Source organism: Neopsephotus bourkii, unplaced genomic scaffold (assembly GCF_033783945.1).
Source record: "Neopsephotus bourkii isolate Nb327-2 ecotype Australia unplaced genomic scaffold, CSIRO-AGI_Nbou_v1 NB_940, whole genome shotgun sequence".
Lineage (NCBI taxonomy): Eukaryota > Metazoa > Chordata > Aves > Psittaciformes > Psittacidae > Neopsephotus > Neopsephotus bourkii.
Window position 1 is genome coordinate 951,807 of NW_026901434.1, and position 19,232 is coordinate 971,038.

Here is a 19,232-nt window from a genome sequence, read left to right on the forward strand (position 1 = left end):
GCCTTGCCTAGAGTGGTAATGGTGTGGATGTCTACAAATTTTGTATCTGTTTATTATTCTTAGAAAAGCAGATCACTAGGATAATTTGACAGATTTTGACCATTTGAGTTCCTTGTTTAAAATAAAGTTTGGTATTGTCTTGCTTCGTTGGCAGTAGAGCAGCAGTGCGTTGTTCTCTTAGCAGCCTTCCTTCCTTTCACTATCAGAAATTCTGTTCTTTAACCAACGAATTAAAAGTCAGTCTCTAAATAAGATAAGAATAACCAGTTTCTAGTTGCTGGGAATTTCCAGTTGCAAATGCCAACCAGCAGGTGAATCTAGATTGCTGCTGAAATGCAGGTAACATGTGTCTATATTAGGTCTTTATGTTACTCATGAAGGATAAACCAAACTGATGTCTGAAGATGCTCAAACACATTTGGCTGCACACCTCTTCTACTTGGAATATTAGGGAATGTACCCCATGGGTTAAATGAACTGAAACAGGGTTCTCCTTTTAAAAGGAACAGCAGCATATGCAAAGGAGATAACCAAATGCCTTTGCTTTTGTTAGTACTATTCAATTTTTGGCAATTCTAACAGATTTATAGGAAGGAGCTTGTGAGCATACTTCTTGCAATCTAAGAATAAGCAAACAGATTAAGAAACAGCAGGAAAAAGCTGTGTCTGCATGAAAGTTGTAAAAAAGCTGTATGGAAGTTGATGGTTTTCACTGTTAGCAGTACTAAATTGTGGGGTGGAGTGTGTTCCCATAGATGGAATGCAAGAGACTGTAATAAATAGGGTATAAATATACATTTCATACAGCAGTTTTGTAGATCTCTGCTTTATATAACTGGAATGAAACTAAAGGGAACGTGATAATTTTGCTCAGCTTTTCCTTTGAATCTTTTCCTTTTCCTTGGTTTTCAGTTAGTAGCTGCAAAAATGTGCTACTGGAAAACAAAAGAATAAAATGATTGATTTGCACAACCAAGATTTTAACTTTTGTACAGCTGCCCATCAATCAAATTACATTTAGCAGTGTTATGACAATAACATACTGTTCTCTTCGATGGTTTTATTGTTTTCTTGGAGGCAAATAAATTAATGAGTCTTTAATATTAGATACATTTATAGCAGGGTTAGTATTTTCTTTGGTTTGCATTTGCATTCTGTTAATTTTAACAATGTTTGTAAAGTACCAAGCCCCAGAACTAAAAAATTCAAAGCCCGCCAGCAAGCATGCTTCTGAAAGGCAGCAATAAAAACTTTTGAGAATTCTGATGGGTAAGCAGTATAAATAAATCATTAAAAAAAAAAAAAAAAACAACCAAAAACCCAACCACAAACAGCCTACCCCCCAGTGGCTTCTTTTAACTCCCCTTAATAGTTTTGCTATTGCTTTTATGTATGCATTGTTATGGGTATAAGAACCAATGTGTGGATATTGATTTTCTGCCATTTTTGAGGAGACTTCCAGTAGGACGGTGTGCACTGCACAGTGGTAAAACCAGGATTTTATGCATTACAGTAAACTGAAACCTCATCAGGACACTTTGTGTTCAGTATTTTCTGTCACAGAGGAGTGACAGTGGTGATGAACTCTGAGATGTAAGTATGATGACAAGATGCCATCTAGTGACAATTTGTAGAAAATTGTAGTTCGCAATCTACAGAAATGTTTTCTCATCTTTTTGAGGATTCAAAGACTGTACTTCAGAGATGAAATTCAACCCTCATCATATTACTCAGGATGAGTTTTTCTGGAAAAAATTATTTGTGCTGAATTCATCTTCTGCTATATTAAATGTGGGGCACTGGTACTCCATTTTTTTTGCTTCCTATACTTGACTCTGGCTCTGCTTTGAAGAGGCCACTGCTGCCTCTCAAATCATCTAGTCTGTCTGGTAAGCATAAAATGTGTTTCTTGGTGAATTTGATGGAGTAGTGTTTCAACAGTTTTACTCTTTCCTGGAAGGGAATACGTATAATGGTAGAAACTATTCTGAATGCAGAATATTTAAATATTTTTTCTTTAATAGATTAATTTAAATTTGTATTTTCATATTTTCTCTTCCTTATTGGAAGAAAAATTATTAGACTTTTCTAATCCAGTTGCTCCTTATAAATATTAGGTATAGAAAATGTGGCTTATTGTTAGGACAGGTATTTTTCTTTTGCTGGGAAAGCACGACTTTGACAGAGATTGAATAGGTACCTACTATTTAAGTTGTACACTGTGTTGAACAATACATTTCTTTTGTTGGTAGTAGACATATGTTTTCCCCAAAGAAAGCCAAATCTGGCTTGGAGAATGCTGTCTTACTGCATTCTGGAGAAATCATGGGGTTTCATTTTGTTCCAGAAATCTTCATAGTGGGTTACCTGATAGCATGCAGCAAACACTGTCCTCTAGGCTATATTAGCATGGGTGCATGAGGACAATGTCCACGTCTTTACCAGTGTCAAATGTCAGCAAGTTTTTATAGGATACAATTTTGACATCTAAGAGTTCAAGTCAACAAAGTCCAGAACATGTCAGACACCTCTCTATGAAACTGTTCATAACTGCCATCTTATTTGCCCAACAGGAAACAGAATGTTCTTATACTATATTTCTCAAAATGAGTGACCTTTTACAAGAAGTGAGAGAATTGAAGAAGGGATTTCATAAATGTACTCATAACACGGAGTACTTAAAGATATTCTTAACTTGAAGCATGTGAACAGTCCATCTGAGAAAGATCAAAGCATTTCATAACAGCGATTTTAGCAGTAATCTGTCAGACACAGAATAAGGATTTGTGGTGTACCTGTTTGAATAGACATATATAATATGGGTTTGCATGTAAAAGAGTTTGACAAGTACAAATTATGTGCAAAATTTAAACCAATTTAATCTGCAATTACCATATTTGGAGATTCTGGCAGTCTGAATGTATTTAGATTAAAAACCAAATGGCTGGAAATAGACTGTTAATTTCATTATTTGTAAGGGAGGATGCTTTTTGATTTCTTTTAAAACTATTGATCCTCTCTTCCTTTGTTCATGTAGTTCCACGGGGGCTAAGGCAGGGTGTATAGTGAGAGATAGGATTAGCTTCTGAGGAAATAGCTAAACATCCACTTAATGCAAAATAGTATTAAAAAGAAGGCAGAAAGAAATAAGCTCCTCAAAGCAATCTTGTTACTAGTATTGACATTCTTAAGAAAGGAAGGGTTCATGAGAGTAATTGAAGGAATTGTGAATTCTGCATGCTGTTCATCAGTGTTTTCCAATTTACATCCTAAGAAAACTACCAGTAATTTCCTGCCTAAGTAAGACAGAAAGTCTTGTTAAGAGGATGACATACTTGGTGAGACTATCATGCATGATATTTTATTCTAGTATGGCCAGTAACAGGTATTGTGAACCTATAAGAACAAGCAGATATGTGTTAATCTTTAATATGTTCCTAAATGCCTTCAACTTATGATTGGATATAATGGCTTGTTAAGGAGGTCTCTGTTTTTGCCTTTAATAACTTGTAATAAACATTTTTCCTAATATTTTCTCTGAGTATGTTTTGAATCTGATCATCATCTTGGCTTAATTCTGTCTTTCAATCATTCAGTTGAATGGGGCTTCTGCCTGCTTGGGGAATATAGACGTTTTCTAAGTTGCTACTGTTTTATTTTAAATTTGTATGTAGCATTGGAAGAAACCTGATGATTCTTATTTGTCTACATTTGTATACAAAAAGTCATGGTAGAATAATTCCAAATTCTAGAATGTGGCTCAGTATGTGTTTTATGCCACGTGATTTTTGATTATTTAAAAGCCCCTGAAAGATCTCACATGAGTAAGTTTGCCAGTTTAAAGTTGATAGTGAGTTATAGTTGTTACTAATGCCAAACATTGTCAGAATAAACTGTGGGTAAGATTAAACATTTTGATAATGGTGTGATCAAGGCGTAAAGCATCTGAAATATGATAAATGAATGTGCAAAAGTCCAAGTAAAGAGAAAAGTAAAACTGTGAGGCCTGAAATGGATTGTGCCAGAGTGTGGGTGTTTGTTATTCAGTCTCCATTAATAAAACACTTCATGAGTGTAACAACAAAATGTGAGTCACTGGAATGACTGCAAGGATCTAAAGCTTAAAAGAGACTGGAATCTGATCCATAAAAACTCTAACAGCAGCAATGAATGTTCTTTTACAATATCTCCAGGAAAGCTTAGAATACCAGTTTTGAAACAGTTTTTGCTAAATGGAATCATAGACCTAATATTGCTGGAAAATTCACTGCCTACTGTTAGGCAATAGATCTAAAACCAAAATAAGTAGTTTAAAAAACAACTAGTGAAACAAATATGATTTAACAAAGGATTTTCAAAAAAGACACTTGCACACCGGAGAAATGAGATAGAAAACCAGAACTGCCCACAGTAATGTGTCCTGATAGGAGAAGCTGTCATTGAATCCAGCCTGCAAAGTTTTAGTTCTTGTCCTGGGTTCAGCAGTAGCAGTCATTTTTCTCTTTCTTGGTAGCTGGTGCAGTGCTGTGTTTTGACTTTCAGCTGGGAACAGAGCTGAAAACAATGATGTTTTGGTTTGGCCAAGGACTTTGTGAGCCTCATGCTCTGCCAGGGAGGAGGGAACCTGAGAGGAAGCAGAGACAGGACACCTGACCCAAACTGACCAAAGACGTATTCCATACCACACCACGTCATTCCCAGGAGGTAATGGAGAGTTACCCGGAAGGGCTAAGTGGACTGCAGGGTTGGAGGAGGTATCGGTTGGTGCTTGGTTGGGCTGGGGGGTGAGTTATCAGTTGGCTGGTGCTGAGGTGTTGTATTCTCTTCCCTTGTTATTTCCTTTATCATTACTATTATTGGTGGCAGCAGTAGTGATTTGTGTTATACCTCAGTTACTAAACTGTTCTTATGTCAACCTGTGGGAGTTGCATTCTTTCTGATTCTCCTTTCCATCCCTCCAGGAATGGGAGGAGTGAGTGAAAAGCTGTCTGGCTGGGGTTAAACCACAACAGTTCTTTTTGGCGCCCAATGTGGGGCTCAAACCCACGACCCTGGGATTAAGAGTCCCATGCTCTACCGACTGAGCTAGCAGGGCTCAGTCTTCTTCCTCTGATGCCAGTCTTAAAAGAACTGCAATGGGACTGGGGCAACTGCGGTTTGGCGATATATTTTACCTTTGGGAGATTGCCCTGTGAATCTTCACCCAGGGACAGGTGACACAACCATTCATAGTGCGGTAACATAGCACTTAAATCACACAATATCCGTAGGCATGGGAAATTTCTAATGGTGCCTCTCTTACATTCTTTTCATGGGAACTGCTTTATATGCTGTTTGCAGAGCTGTAAGACTTCATCTGTTACAGTCCAAGGTCATTGGCAAAAGATCGGTCCAGCAGTATTGATAATATTGTACTGGAGAGGGTGAAAATTCACTCTTATGTCTGCTTTAAGGCTCTCATAATCATTGGGAGTACATATTTAAATATATTACGAAGAGCAGAAACCACATTTTTGTTCACCTATATCTGTGTGTGTGATTTCAGTGAGTAACACCACCATCAGATGCTAATTCATATGAAGTATTTATGTAAGATGTGTTTGTATTCTTCAGGTGTTATGTCCCTAATGCTTTCAAAACATTCTGAGATTACACTGTGTGCTTGCTATTAATGCTAATTTTAAGAGTCTCTTTATCTTTTCTCTTGAGTAATAAATATGTCTTTGTGAATTCCTTTGGCCCTGAACTGACATATCTCTTTTTCTCAGTTAAGAGCACATTTATTCATTTGAAAGAACTAGGACAGAACCCCTGTCACATACATACCTTCAGTATTTTGTGATTAAAAGCTTAAGCAGAAGACAGGCGTTTTTGTATATCCTCTATGCTAAGATGTAGCCAATAGCCTTTTAATACTCTACACAAATAAGACAGGTTTTATATGCCATGAGAAAAATGTAACTAACAAAAGGAATTTACTGCAGTTATGCAACTGTACTGTGTGCTAATGTATCCAGCTGGGGTTTTTTTTCTTGTTTGTTTTTGTTATTTTCTTTTAATGAAAATATTGCATTAAAACTTTATGGGCCTTTTCAAAGTTTTGATTAAAGCCCTTCAAGGAACTGTCATGGATCACACTGAACTGATTGGTAACTGCAAAATGTAGCTGTGGTTGGTGATTTTTGTGGTGTTTTTGGTAACAGAGGAATTTGGAGGACAAAGCCTCCATGTTTCTGTGTGTTTTGAAATCCTGAAAACCCATGGTTGTGATCTCTATACGTCTGTGAATAGGTAACCCTTCAGGTCGTGACAGAGGATTATAAAAAGCAACAGGATTCTTAATAACACAACAATTAAATGACTCTAGTCTCAGTTGAGTTTACCTCAGTATTCTGTTCACTAAAGCATGAATACACAGACAAACTGCATTTCTTTTCACTAATGTTCCTATACATGAATAGTACTTTTGTATCAATTAAAAGGCTGTTATACCAACATTTTATTGCTTTAAAGACTTAGCAAGGGCCTAAGATACATCCAGCTTGCTTTAGGTTCATGGTCTTTGCTGAGGTGTGCTTGTGACTTTTTTTTTTTCCTATTCAGGGTTCTGCCTTTCTGAACATTTCTCTTTTTCTTGAAGGACTGTATTAGGAAGCTCTTTTTTAAGAAAATGAAACCAATGAATAAGGTACAGCTTAGTGCATTAAGCAATATAACACAGCTTTCCATGCTTGTATCTCCCTCCCACCCCCCATCTCCCCCTTTGAAAGTAAGTTTTAAATCACATCTGATTTTTCATAGGAAAAGGCCCTTGAGCCCAAACTAACAGCAGAATCTGAGTGAGAGCCCTTATGCTGCTGCTTTTAATATGCTGGTCTTAGGGTTCTAGATTTACCCCTGCAACATGTTAATGCATATGTATTTGCTCTTCTAGCAGGAACTCTAGAACTCCAAGCAATGGAGTGAGTTCTGCTTGCTAATCAGAATACAGTATTGGTATTTTCTGCAATTTCTATTATCTGTGCATTACAGCTTGTAAGATGCTTGTGAATGTATTTAAATTCCTTTGTTTCCTTTTCGAAGCTGAGATGTAGACACAGAAGGCTCTGCCGTAGACACAGGGTTATCAAAGACTTCTTGGTCTGGGTGATACAGCTTCAGAAAACTTACCTTTGTGTACAACCCAAATTCAATGTAACTGAAACAAAAGCAAGAAAATGTTTAACTGTGTTTGCATAGGCCTAGATTTTATATGCACTGTCAAACCACACAGATTTGTTTTACCTTCCTCCCATTGTCAATAACATAACTGAAAGTGGATAGTATAAACGAAGTGTAATTACAGAGGCCCTGTTCTTGCATTCTGCCCTTTCATCCAATTTGTTTTCTAATACAGAATTCTGAGGACTTTCTTTTTTTAATAAATCATGCTATGTGAGCAGCTCTGTGGTACTTAGCTGCCAGCTGGGGTTAAACCATGACACTGAATTATCTGAGGAACTGTACTGCGTTAACTGAAGTTCAAGTTCTCTGTACAGAAACACAGTATCTTAACATCTTTTCCCACTTCCGCTGTAACAGAGCACTTCCATCAACAGAGCATCATGCAATCTTTGTGGGCAAAACCTTTTAAGCTTCCTTTATTTTTTCAGGATTGGACAGGGGAGCTCAGGTGTCTCCAAGAAAAATGCTTACTATCCATGATGTTTGAGAATTTTTTTGGTCTGTTTAACCCCATGTTTGGAAATGTGCTCCTTGTAGAAAATAATTTCTAGAATGAACAAATCTGAAATCCCTTGTAATTATAATAAAATCTTGCAGTTTAACCTTGACTTTTTGTAGCATGAATTGGTTTTTTACCAATTTCTGATGAGCTGTATTAGCAGGTTGGCATAATTTCTTCAGGCAAATCTGCTGTACCACTGTTGATAAATGAAGCTGCTATCTTTTTAGTTAACATGTTCTCTCTGGAGACTATTATGGTGTCAACAGCATTTTGAAAAATGGCTGCAGAACTAATAAGGACAGGGAGGGAGGCTTGTGCATGTTTCATTCATCTACTTTTACTCTGTCCCTTACTTTCACTTCGTAGTCCTCTTAGTCTTGTCCAAGCCTGTGGACTTGGACACTAGAGAAGTGGTAGAAGATTGATTTTTCTTTCAGCAGTATTTTGCTTGCCTTTTGTTTGGGAATACTAGTTCAAGGTAGGCTCAATGGGAATGGAGGGTGAAAACTTTTGTCTCTTGATGTGTAAGAACTTGCACCTGATGATTTCACAGAGCACTTATTCTTTTATGTTGGTTAACTTCTTGTTAGGTTCCATCAGTAAAGCCAATCATTCTGACTTAAGATTAAGAAATCACATAAATGTAACAAGGAGGAATTTTAATTTAATTTTCTTTTTCCCCAAACAAACATTGCTAGTGCAAGAACTTTCCTGAATGTGACAGTGCTCTTTCTTAATACAGAAGGACTGTGTGTGGGTCATGGCTGTATTTTTAAAGAGCTTTTTAGGACACTTAACTATTCTGTATTTATACAGAACTTTGAAGGTTTAGCAATGAGCCCAAGGGCCACCAACATTAGTGGTGCACATTGCACATGTAGTTAACTTTCAGCTGAGACCCTCTTTCCTCTCATTAAGACCTTCTGTTTCAAAAGCCCCTGGAGCTTGTGTTTTGTATGTACCCTCTGATCCTAGAAAACTACCTTGCCACTTTTAATGAAGTGTGGGTCCTGTTTATCTCACATTTGTGTTCCAATAAATCAAGAAAGGTAACGGAGGTAAAGAGTTTGCCCTCCTCAGGCCTTGAATCACTGCTGTTTCAAGCTGCTGGTTTGTATTGACTCATTCAGATTACTTTGTAACAAGACTGCATTGCTAATACCAGGAAAGCACTTTGGATATACAGAGCACATACTAATGATGGCTGAACCATTCTTATAGCAGAATACTAAAAAGCAATGAAAATTTAGAACTACGGTATGTAAGGAGTTCGGGGAATTCCTGTTTTGTGGTGGTTTTGATCTGAATTATGTAAAATCATATCACTGAAATCAAAATATTATAGTTGATTCATTTTAAAAGAGGGTAAGTGGAATACTGTAGAATAGAATAGCAAGCATTTAGAATGTCACACTGAAATGAAAACCTTGATGGAAATATCTGCTAGCAGCTTCTGAGATTAGAGTCATATGTGGGCTGCATCTATCCTGGGCTGCATCAAAAGGAGTATGACCAGCAGGTCAAAGGAGGTGATCCTGCCCCTCTGCTCTGCTCTTGTGAGACCTCACTTGGAGTATTGTGTGCAGTTCTGGTGTCCTCAACATAAAAAGGACATGAAACTGTTGGAACAAGTCCAGAGGATGGTCACGAAGATGATCAGGGGACTGGAGCACCTCCTGTATGAAGATAGGCTGAGAAAGTTGGGGCTGTTGAGCCTGGAGAAGAGAAGGCCGCGTGGAGACCTCATAGCAGTCTTCCAGTATCTGAAGGGGACCTATAGGGATGCTGGGGAGGGACTCTTCATTAGGGACTGTAGTAACAGGACAAGGGGTAATGGGTTAAACCTTAAACAGGGGAAGTTTAGATTGGATACAAGGAAGAAATTAGGGTGGTGAGGCACTGGAATGGGTTGGCCAGGGAGGTTGTGAATGCTCCATCCCTGGCAGTTTTCAAGGCCAGGTTGGACGAAGCCTTGGGTGATATGGTTTAGTGTGAGGTGTCCCTGCCCGTGGCAGTGGGATTGGAACTAGATGATCTTAAGGTCCTTTCCAACTCTAACTATTCTATGATTCTATGAAAGGGTTTACAGCATTAGAATCATTCATCCTTCCGTGGTCAGCAGAGGACATGCAGATCAATTTAGATTTCAGAATTGGTAACCGTATATACAGAAAGGTGCTCAGGTTGGTCTTACTTTTCTTGTTTTCATAGAGTACCGTTTTCACAGCAAGAACTAAAGGTAATCTTTTTCTAAAGGTTTACTGTATTATAAACAGATCTGTGAAATGACAATTAAAACTCGGAACACTGTATTCTTCCAGCACCATGTTTTTTTTCATGCTTATGTATTACCTTAGACAACACCTCTAACAGTAAAAGCAGTTGCTTTCAGAACTTAATGTACTTCAGAAATTGTATTTCACACTAAAATGTGTACGCCACTGTGATCCTGGGATTGTTAAGGATTTTAAAGAAGTTAGAATTTGCTTCATAAAGTATTTTTTGTAGAATATTTGTAGTGTATTTGGACATGTGACGTTGTCCTGGGAGCTACTGGTGCCTGATTCATTTCAGGGCTTCTAAAACTATGGTACATAGACTACTGATGTTAAGTTTGCAGTGTCTGTCGCAGCTGCTTTGCAGATTGTGATAGCTATTCTGTTCTGCTGTGCTGCTCAAAGGGGTTCCCCTTACCCATGCTACAGTATGGAGCCTTGTCACCCAGCATACTTGAAAGGCCTTTTGTATGGGAATGGTGGCCCATAAAAAGAAAAAATAATAAAAAAAGTTTGTTAATATTTTGCTCAACCTCTGATGCAGTAAAGTCCTATTAGCACTTGAGATTATTTTACCCTAGGCTTAAAATAATACAAAATGCACAAACACTACGACTTAGGCCTTGCCTTTTTGTTTGGTCTGTAACACCAAGCTTTCAAAGGACTTCTGAGCTGTGTGAATATATATTCCAATGTGTATATGCGCATTTGCACTGTTCTCAGTCTTTTCTAGAGAAAATGTTTTACAATAATATTTTTAGAAAGTGCAGTGTCATAGACTCATAGAATAGTTTGGGTTGGAAGGGACCTTAAAATGTCATCTAGTTCAACACCCTAGTATTATCAGCCCTTATTCCCAGAAGGATTTTACTAATTCCCTAAGTCCTGTATAGTTTAATGAAGCCACAATGTCTGGTGGTTACTTTGGCACTGTTGTGGGCTTATTTCTGGTGATGATACAAGGGCTGTTTAGCCCACACAGAAGTGGAGGTTAGAAGAAAATCTTAGGCATCTTAATCACCATGTAGCTTTGAGAATGTCAGGGCTATATGAATACTTTGGACTTTCATTCCGTCTGGAGAAAGACTAAATTTATATGTTACAGTGTCTGAAAGCTGTGTATCTGAATCCTCAGTCTGGGTATGCTTATGCCATTGGTTTACTTGGGAACAGAAGTAAGATGATGTAATTTTATATTTATCATTAAATGTGAAACATTATTAGTTCCTAAACATTTTCTTTAGCATTAAAATCTGCAGGTAGCTATTCAGTTCATTAACATTTCTCTGAGACAGGGGCCTCAAAACCTGAGTCAAGACACGTTTTTGTTAGATCCGGAACAAGTCAAGAACAAAGGCGTGGTATCTGCTGAGCATGATTCACAGCATAATTTCCTCTGTATTCTCTGTCCTGCAGATATTGGACACTGCCTTTCATAGAGAACAGTGTCTGTAAACAGCTGAGAACAAACGTTGACTTCCAGAAGTTTAAGATGAGGCTTTTAAGCTGTACTTTCTGTACTCACAAAAACTGCCAGCAACTGGGAATAGCACAGTAGAAATTTGAAAATCAGGAGTTGTACTCTGGTGGCCAAAGTTCCAGTTCTACTTGTCTGCTCTCTGCCTAATCTGAAAATCAAAGCAATGATCATAGACTTATTTAGATGGTTTAGCATTAATAAACAAATTGAATAAAAATAAAGGCATATCTTATTTTTTTCTTTTTTAAATGCTAAAAAGTGCTTTTATACCACTAATTCTAATGTAGTTTCTTACATTTTTGCTATTTCAAGACATCCTACTATTTGCCAATATAACAAATGTAACCTTTGCAACAAAATATGCAAACTGTTTTGTACACGGAGGACCTTGTAAGGGTGGTAATTTTCATGATGCAAATTTTGGAGCAAAATGAACCCATTAACAGAATTAGCAATTCAAAAAGGCAAAAGTTCATGGTAAGGAAATAATAAAAGCTTTTCAAAAGGTACAGGTTTGTATTGTTGCAGTCCAAGTATGCACATAGTTTGTCTTCCTTGGTTTCTTTTTTCCTTTTGAATAAGCTGACACATGACAATAATGCACTTTATCTAAAGTAAATTAGCATTTTAGAAGAGGAAGTAGTTCTTAGGACACAGCTTTTTGCTTTTTAGAAAGCTATGATTTCTAATCTATTGCAATATTAAAATATGCAGCTACAGAGTGGTGAAAAATATTTGCTTGAGTAAGAGTATTTATAATTGCAGAGGTGTTTTTTAATATGAGGAAGGAACATGCAGGGGGAAGAGAATCTCAGCCTGCAGAAATTAAACAGTTTTCAGTGAGGACATTTATGCCTTTAAGTTACATTCATTGACAGCCTATTATTATGATGTGAGGCCATGGCGAGGCTCTTTAACCAGCACCTTTTAACTTTTGTCTTCAGTCATCACTGAAGTCTGATTCTGAAAATACATTCTTCTTTCACAAATGCTTCATTCTTTGATGCTTTCTCAACATATTGTAATGATTGTTAAATTTTTGGATTACATGATGAATTAATTATGGTGTGCAGGATGTGATGTTACTTGTGATGTTACTACTGCTTATGTTTGTTCAGAGGGCTTTTGTTATCTCTGCTTTTCCTCTGTATGCTTTCTCTGTTGATTTGGCATGACTGGTTTTGATTCTTGACTGAAAAAACAACTAAAATAATAAAAATGTTACCAGCATATACAGATACTAATTTTAAGGATTGTTTTACACTTCCTTATTCTCTTCTTCACTTTCTGAGTACCATAGGTGCTGAATTTTTATTATCTCCAAGGGTGGGTATCCTATAGTATTTCTGGGCCTCTCTTCCAGTGTTTGACCATCTTCCTGGTTAAGTCTGTTTTCCTTCTATCTAGTCAGAAGCTGCTGTATTCCAGGGTGTGCCTTTTTCCTCTTGTCTTCTCACTGTACCCCTGTGAGAAGAGCCTGTCGCTCCCTTTCCTGTACTCTGCCACTAGGTAGCTGAAGGGAGCCCAAACTTCTATTAGCCTTCCTTTCTCAGGGCTGAACGAGCCCAGTCCTCTGTCACTCTTGCATCCTCAGTGCTCTCATCTCCAACCATCCTCATTGTCTCTGCTGGTCTTGCACTTCTGTGGTGATGTCTGAGGCTCCTAACTGGATGCAGGTGTGAATATAGGGGAAGGATGGCTTCTCTCAACCTGCAGGCCATGGTCTTGCTAATAAAGCTTTATGATGCACTCATAACAATTGTAAAAACATTAAAGTTGACTTTTGATTGCAGTTCTAAAGCAGCTGGGACTTTTATGCACAGGTACAGTTCCTTGATTCACATGATGCTCTGCTTCATGTTTCTTTATTGAGACAGTTTCTAGCCCTAGCAGCTGTTGAGGAACACTTGATGTTCGAACCCTAGAGCTTGGGAAATAAGAGATCAACTAAAGGCAATCTTTTAACTTTACACATATTACTTTCAGTCAGTTGTAACCCCTGTGGGAATGTTTGAGATGCCGCACTGCAGATCATGTCTAGGCTTTGGACATATTCTGTCGTGTGAGATCTGAGTTTTGTGTCTGACTACCTGATGCTGATAAGCCACAGAAGAAGTACTTGGTATTGTGAGTGGGTGGTTTTCCCTGCACTGGCTGTTGGAGGCAAAACATGAAGTAACTTTAATGTTCAGGAAAGTCTTTCACCCCAACAGTTCAGTTCCCTCACACTGTGCGTTTTAAGCAGAGCTAGCTGCTAAAACCTGCATTCTTCCCTCAGGGTTGCCCGTATTTATATGTTAGGAAGTTCAAATAAGCTAAAGTAGGAGGGTAATACAAAGTAACCAGTTCAGTGCTCTATGCCCCCAGGGGATTTTAAGTATCTCATCAACACAAAAAAAGACATGATTATTTCTGGAAAGTGTATGTGCACATATGTGTACATATGTAAACTAGTTTCATATTATTACCTCGTGCATGGGGAATTGGATATGGGTTAGAATCTGAAAGCCAGTTTTGTGTGCTTTCAAACACTGTTCCAGTGGCATAGGAAACACTTAAGCAATGTGTTAGTTATGGGCCTTAGGCCCTATTGTGTATTTTTTGTAGTAAAAGAACAAAGGTCCTGAAAGGAAGGAATCCTTGGGCAGAGCCTGAAAAAGCTGATTTGATGTGATGCAATTATAGTCTGCATTTGATTATTTGTGATTAAATTGTGTTAAAGGAGTACTTACTAGCTCAGAAAAATACATCTATACCACTAGCAATTTACAGAGGTGTTCTATTTTTAATAAAATCTAAATTTATATTGTCAATCTCATTAAGTGCCAGCAAATACAGGAATAGTCCAAGCTGGTTCAATTCTGCTGCTATTATTATGGATTTTATTATCTTATATTGATATTTTACACATTAATATATTATTATTATTTATATTATTTTATTATTAAGCTACACTACATGTAGCTTATCCCTGTTGCTTCCATACCTAGCATTTAAGTAGAGCCACATGTTCTACCACTTGCTGATGTTACTGAAGTGTATCAAAACAATAAAAGCAAAAACCCAAATAGCAGAATTCAGTTGATTATTTGAAAGCTCACACTGAGAAATGCTTGCAGCTGCTAAACAGGAAACATTAACATCATTTCTCTGTTCTCTCTCTGTCAAGCAGTAGCTTGGCAAAACAAAAAAAAAAAGTAACCTGGAAATAAAATAGGGTTTTTTTATATCTTCTCATCAATCTTTAGTCTCCATTTTTCTCACTTGCTTTTTATAGGAATTTTCTCTCAAATTCCGATGTGATGGCCTGTAGCCCAGATATGATCCCTGCTATTTACAGTGAGACAGAAACTCTCTAGACACCATTTCCATTACAGCCAGCAGAACACTTGGCTGTGCTTGTTAAGCCACAGTGAATAATTTTTACACTCCTGTCTTTTGTCTCTGATACCTTATTTAAAACTGAAATCTAGCTGCTTGCCTCCTAAGTCAGAGATGTAGTATGGCAGACCTTGCTTTATAGAGAGAGGCAGCTAGGAGCAGATACTTCATCACCCTGACAGCCTGGCGTTCACTGGTCCCATGTAGAGTAGAGCTGAAAGTGAGCAGAATTAAGCCACTATTTAGCAAGTGCAGAGCTGAAAAAATACCCAGCTTCCTGCAATTAAATGCGGAGTAATTAATTATAGTGGGGAGAAATCAATTCACTTTTGAGCTTCAGGAATGATTTCTAAGTGTGAAAAGGGATGTTAATCACCACAGTAATAATATTAGGAAAACGTTATTTGGTGCTGCTAGCTGCCTGAATAAACAATAGTGCACAGTGTTTATCTCTCAGTCCATCAGTTAGTTATTTTCACTGTCTCGTTCTCTCTCTTTTTCCACAGCATGATATTTTTGTGTTTCAAAACAAAGGCTTTCACTCCTTTCAGTTTGAATATTTGAAGTGTGCCAAATGTAAATTCAACCCCTGATGTCAGTCAGCCTACTCAGTATTTAATTTCTTTCAGAGCAGAATGTACTGCATTGTTTCCTAAAAAGCCTTTAAAAATCCACTTCAATTTCAGGAGAAATAAGATAGCAAAGATTTTCATGCTGGTCAGTTTTATGATATAGACATCGAACTGTTATGCTGTCCGCGTACTTGTCTTGCATTCTCCGTATTTAACTGTGCTCTAGGTGTGTTAATTGTTCTCTTAACTTTCTCATAGCAAAGCCATAAGATTTTCTTTATGTTGTTTTTTTTTTGTGTCTGCAGAATGTGATTTGTAAAACAAAAGGATTTAACAGTAGCTGTCTCCCCAAAGTTCGAAGTTTTCAACTTTCTGAACTTCCAGCATTCTGAAGATCAGCAAATATTAGTCTCACAAGTTTTCTCTACTCTGCCTGTTCTTCAAAGTCCATTTATGGAATAAAAGTCCACAAAAAAAATCCAAGTCCTTGGATTTAACTTAAAGGTGCTACAGTTGGGGAATCCAAATACTTTGTTAGTGATCCTTTTTTTCAAATAGCAGTCAATGTATACTGTGAATTCATTCTCCTTTTTAATGGCAATTTATTATAGAGTGACCAATAAATTTCCTCTTTGTTCTTAGTATAAATTAAGAGTATTTCCACCAAAGAACCCTAGAGTCTTTCCATACATTAAGACATGGAAAAAAGATTTTGAGCTAAGGATGTCTCTGGAAAGACAAATTAGCTACAATTAATCTTCTTTAGCAAGAACCTGAAGCAGATGTATAAAACCCCAATCAAACCCAAAGAAATCATATTAAAACCCCACCCCCCCTAAAAACCAAAATAGGAAAATACAAAACCAGCAATAGTTGTCTGCTAAAATTGATAAATTAGTAGTGATCTAGGATAGGATAATATAGTTGTATGGCAAAATGTGACTTGCAGCTCTCCAGAAAGAAGCTGTGGGCAAATGGGCAGTATTTTCCCCAGCAAATGCAGTAACTGCAAACCCTTCTAAACAGGGTCTTGTCCAGCTGTACACCTGCCAGTCTTGGTTTCCTTTAAAGTGGTTATTTTTGTTCCTCTCTACTTAAAGTTTTAACCAGGGGGACTGTTAGCAAGATGGATCTTTAGCAAAGTATATTAGATAATGTGCAATATAAGGAAACAATTAATTGACATTTCTTCTTAAAAAGCCTGGCAGTCTCCAGACATTAATTTGGCAAATACCTGAAGACTCAATAATATTTCTCCAAGCACTTTAAGTGTTCAGGAAATACAATAGCAAGATGTGGACCACTAAAACAGTTAACTCAATCTTTTAGTATCTAAAGAGTAACTGAGCTAATGTAGGGCTTAATGTTCTAAAATTCTAGTCTTCAATAAATTTATGTCCCATTCCCCTTTACAGACTTGTGCAGATGCTAATCAGTCATGTTATTTTGTAGGACCCTGGAAAATTTAAAGGTTACTTAGTTGGTAGAAGTGCTCTGGGTGATTACTTCTAGTTTGCTTATTCTGCACTTACTTTTATAAAACAGTAATGTTTTATGCCCAGTAAGCTCTATTACTCCTCATTTGTTTGTAATGCTTCACATCACATGCAGGTGTCAGGTACCTGGGTTATTATTCATTTTTGAAAAATGCTTAGCACTGTTCCTTCCATTAGTTCCTGCAACGAATACACTCTGATTAATCATACTCAGCCATTGATCCCTCCAGAGCTGAAGCTGCGAGTGGAATGTGCCACAACGGTTGAACAATGACCATAATATTAATGCTGTCCACGGTGTTTGTACAGTCTGAGCAGGAGTCTCCTGGTTAAGAATGTGTTTGTGGTATCACTGTCTCTTGCGTATCACGGATATATTTCTCCTTAGGAAACTTGGGTATATTTAATGTATTTTTTTTATATGGGTGTCACTTATGATTAAAATGACCAGCAGTTTTTATAAAAGGACTTATGAGAGTTATCTATGATTTGGAGCATATTTATTAAATCAAATAATGTGATTTATATATTTTAGCTTATTAAGCATAACATGGTTTATTAGATCATATATTAAGTCTTCAGATCACGTAATTCACTGTGTACATGTTTCCTCTTTAAGCATGTGAAATAAGCAGTGATGGTTAGTGACAGCAATCACTGAACTGGGATTCTGTTAATATCCATCTCTTTGTCTCTTAACCACCTTAAATAAATATGTGTTTATCTCTGTAGATCAAGACAAGTCAGAAGATATTGGTGGGCAGGAAACATGTTAAGTGCTCTAAGAATTAGAAATTTTTAGACTGAGGCACAGATGGAGAAAATCTCTGAGTAAAATGCTCCTGTGGGAATAGGGTAGGTAAATAGCTGGACTGCTTAGGGATGAGCATAAATCACAAAGGGCTGTGTGAAAAGACAGGCACAGGAGGCTGGGGAACAGATTTCTGTGAGGAATTCTCTTCCTTGCATCATGACTTTGAAGCAGGGCAGCATGTAGCTCATGAAGACAAAGCATGAAAGGTAGATGAGTCGGAAACTGAAGAGATTGTACCATAACTATTAGTGAAAAAGACCTTTTAAGTTGCTTGGCTTCGGTATTTTGAATGTCTTTAGTTGGAATTTGAGAAGGTTGTAGCTTTAGGGATCTTATACCCAGGGATAGGGTCCAAAAGGCAGGAGGGTAATTTGTTTCCTAATTAGAAGTGAGACCAGCCATATCTGTTTTTTCCAGAAGTCCTGAGGAGATACTACGGAAAGACACCCTTGCGTTGCTGTCATGGGTAACAAAAGTTTGTGAGTGTCAGCACCAGTTTTTAATGTGTTTCTCTGAGTTCTCACTAGTTCATTTGCTTGCTAAGAGGAAGAAACGTTGAGAAATGGCCTTCACCTTGGGTGAAATGGTAAGAGATGAGAATGAAAACATGTGGGCACCGAGGATCATCTTCTGGGCAGAAAAGGAAATGCCTTGAATTCAGATGCAATAAAAGTGAACACCAATGGCCACTGACCCACTCACAGAGACCCTCTTCAGAATATGCAGGATCAACTAAAAGTTTCTCTCTGTTGCCAAGTTAGCTGTCACTGTGGGGCTGTGAACTGATGTAGGCAATTTCTGTTCTTTACTTCTTATGCAGCAGTGAGGGGATCTTATTCTGAGATGCTTTTCTTAACCCATTCTGTGAGTTATCTAACTCATTGTGTGGAACAGCTGTTAACTCTGAAGAGAACACTGGGGTGAAAATTAAATCATCCCAATAGTTGGGAACAGTGCATGTATTATGAGAATGAATCGGTACTTGTAATAGAAAAAGACACTACAGCGCTGGGGTCGAGCACAGGGTCCAGGCAAGTTATGAATATTAGATAATGCCATTTACTTATTTATTTAGCAAGGCAGCTGTTGCTGGAGGGAGCAGTTTTGAGGCCTTTTTTATCATTCTTGAGGAAAATGCTTGCAGGTGCTGTTTATGCCTGTATAGCGTGGCCTCCTAATGTAAAGGCACCTGTTGTTAAATCTTCAATATTGAATTCATTAGACCTCATTAGGAGGGTGGAAGGCTTTGAAGAAAATCAGGCTTAATTATCTCTGTATTTTCAGATGCTGAGAAGGTAATGCTTTAAACCTCATTCCTTTATTAAAGCTATTATTGCAATGATACAAGGCTTGTTGGTCTCAGAAGTTTAAGGAGTGATTACAGGTTAAAATGCAGTGAGATCAGAACCTAAGCACAATATGTTACTGTACAATAGCATATTTTAAATTTTGTATTCATCTCTCATCTTGTATTCAATTTCAGTTAT

The 19,232-nt window shown here is 37.5% G+C and overlaps 1 protein-coding gene and 1 non-coding gene across 14 annotated transcripts in view; one reads left to right on the plus strand and one right to left on the minus strand.

Moving 5' to 3' along the window:
* Nucleotides 1–19,232, plus strand: part of RBFOX1 (RNA binding fox-1 homolog 1) — a 1,299,775-nt gene that overhangs the window by 144,966 nt on the left and 1,135,577 nt on the right. The window lies entirely within an intron of this gene.
* On the minus strand, nucleotides 5,023–5,095 carry TRNAK-CUU (transfer RNA lysine (anticodon CUU)). Its single transcript has one exon. It is a non-coding gene; the product is annotated as a tRNA-Lys (tRNA).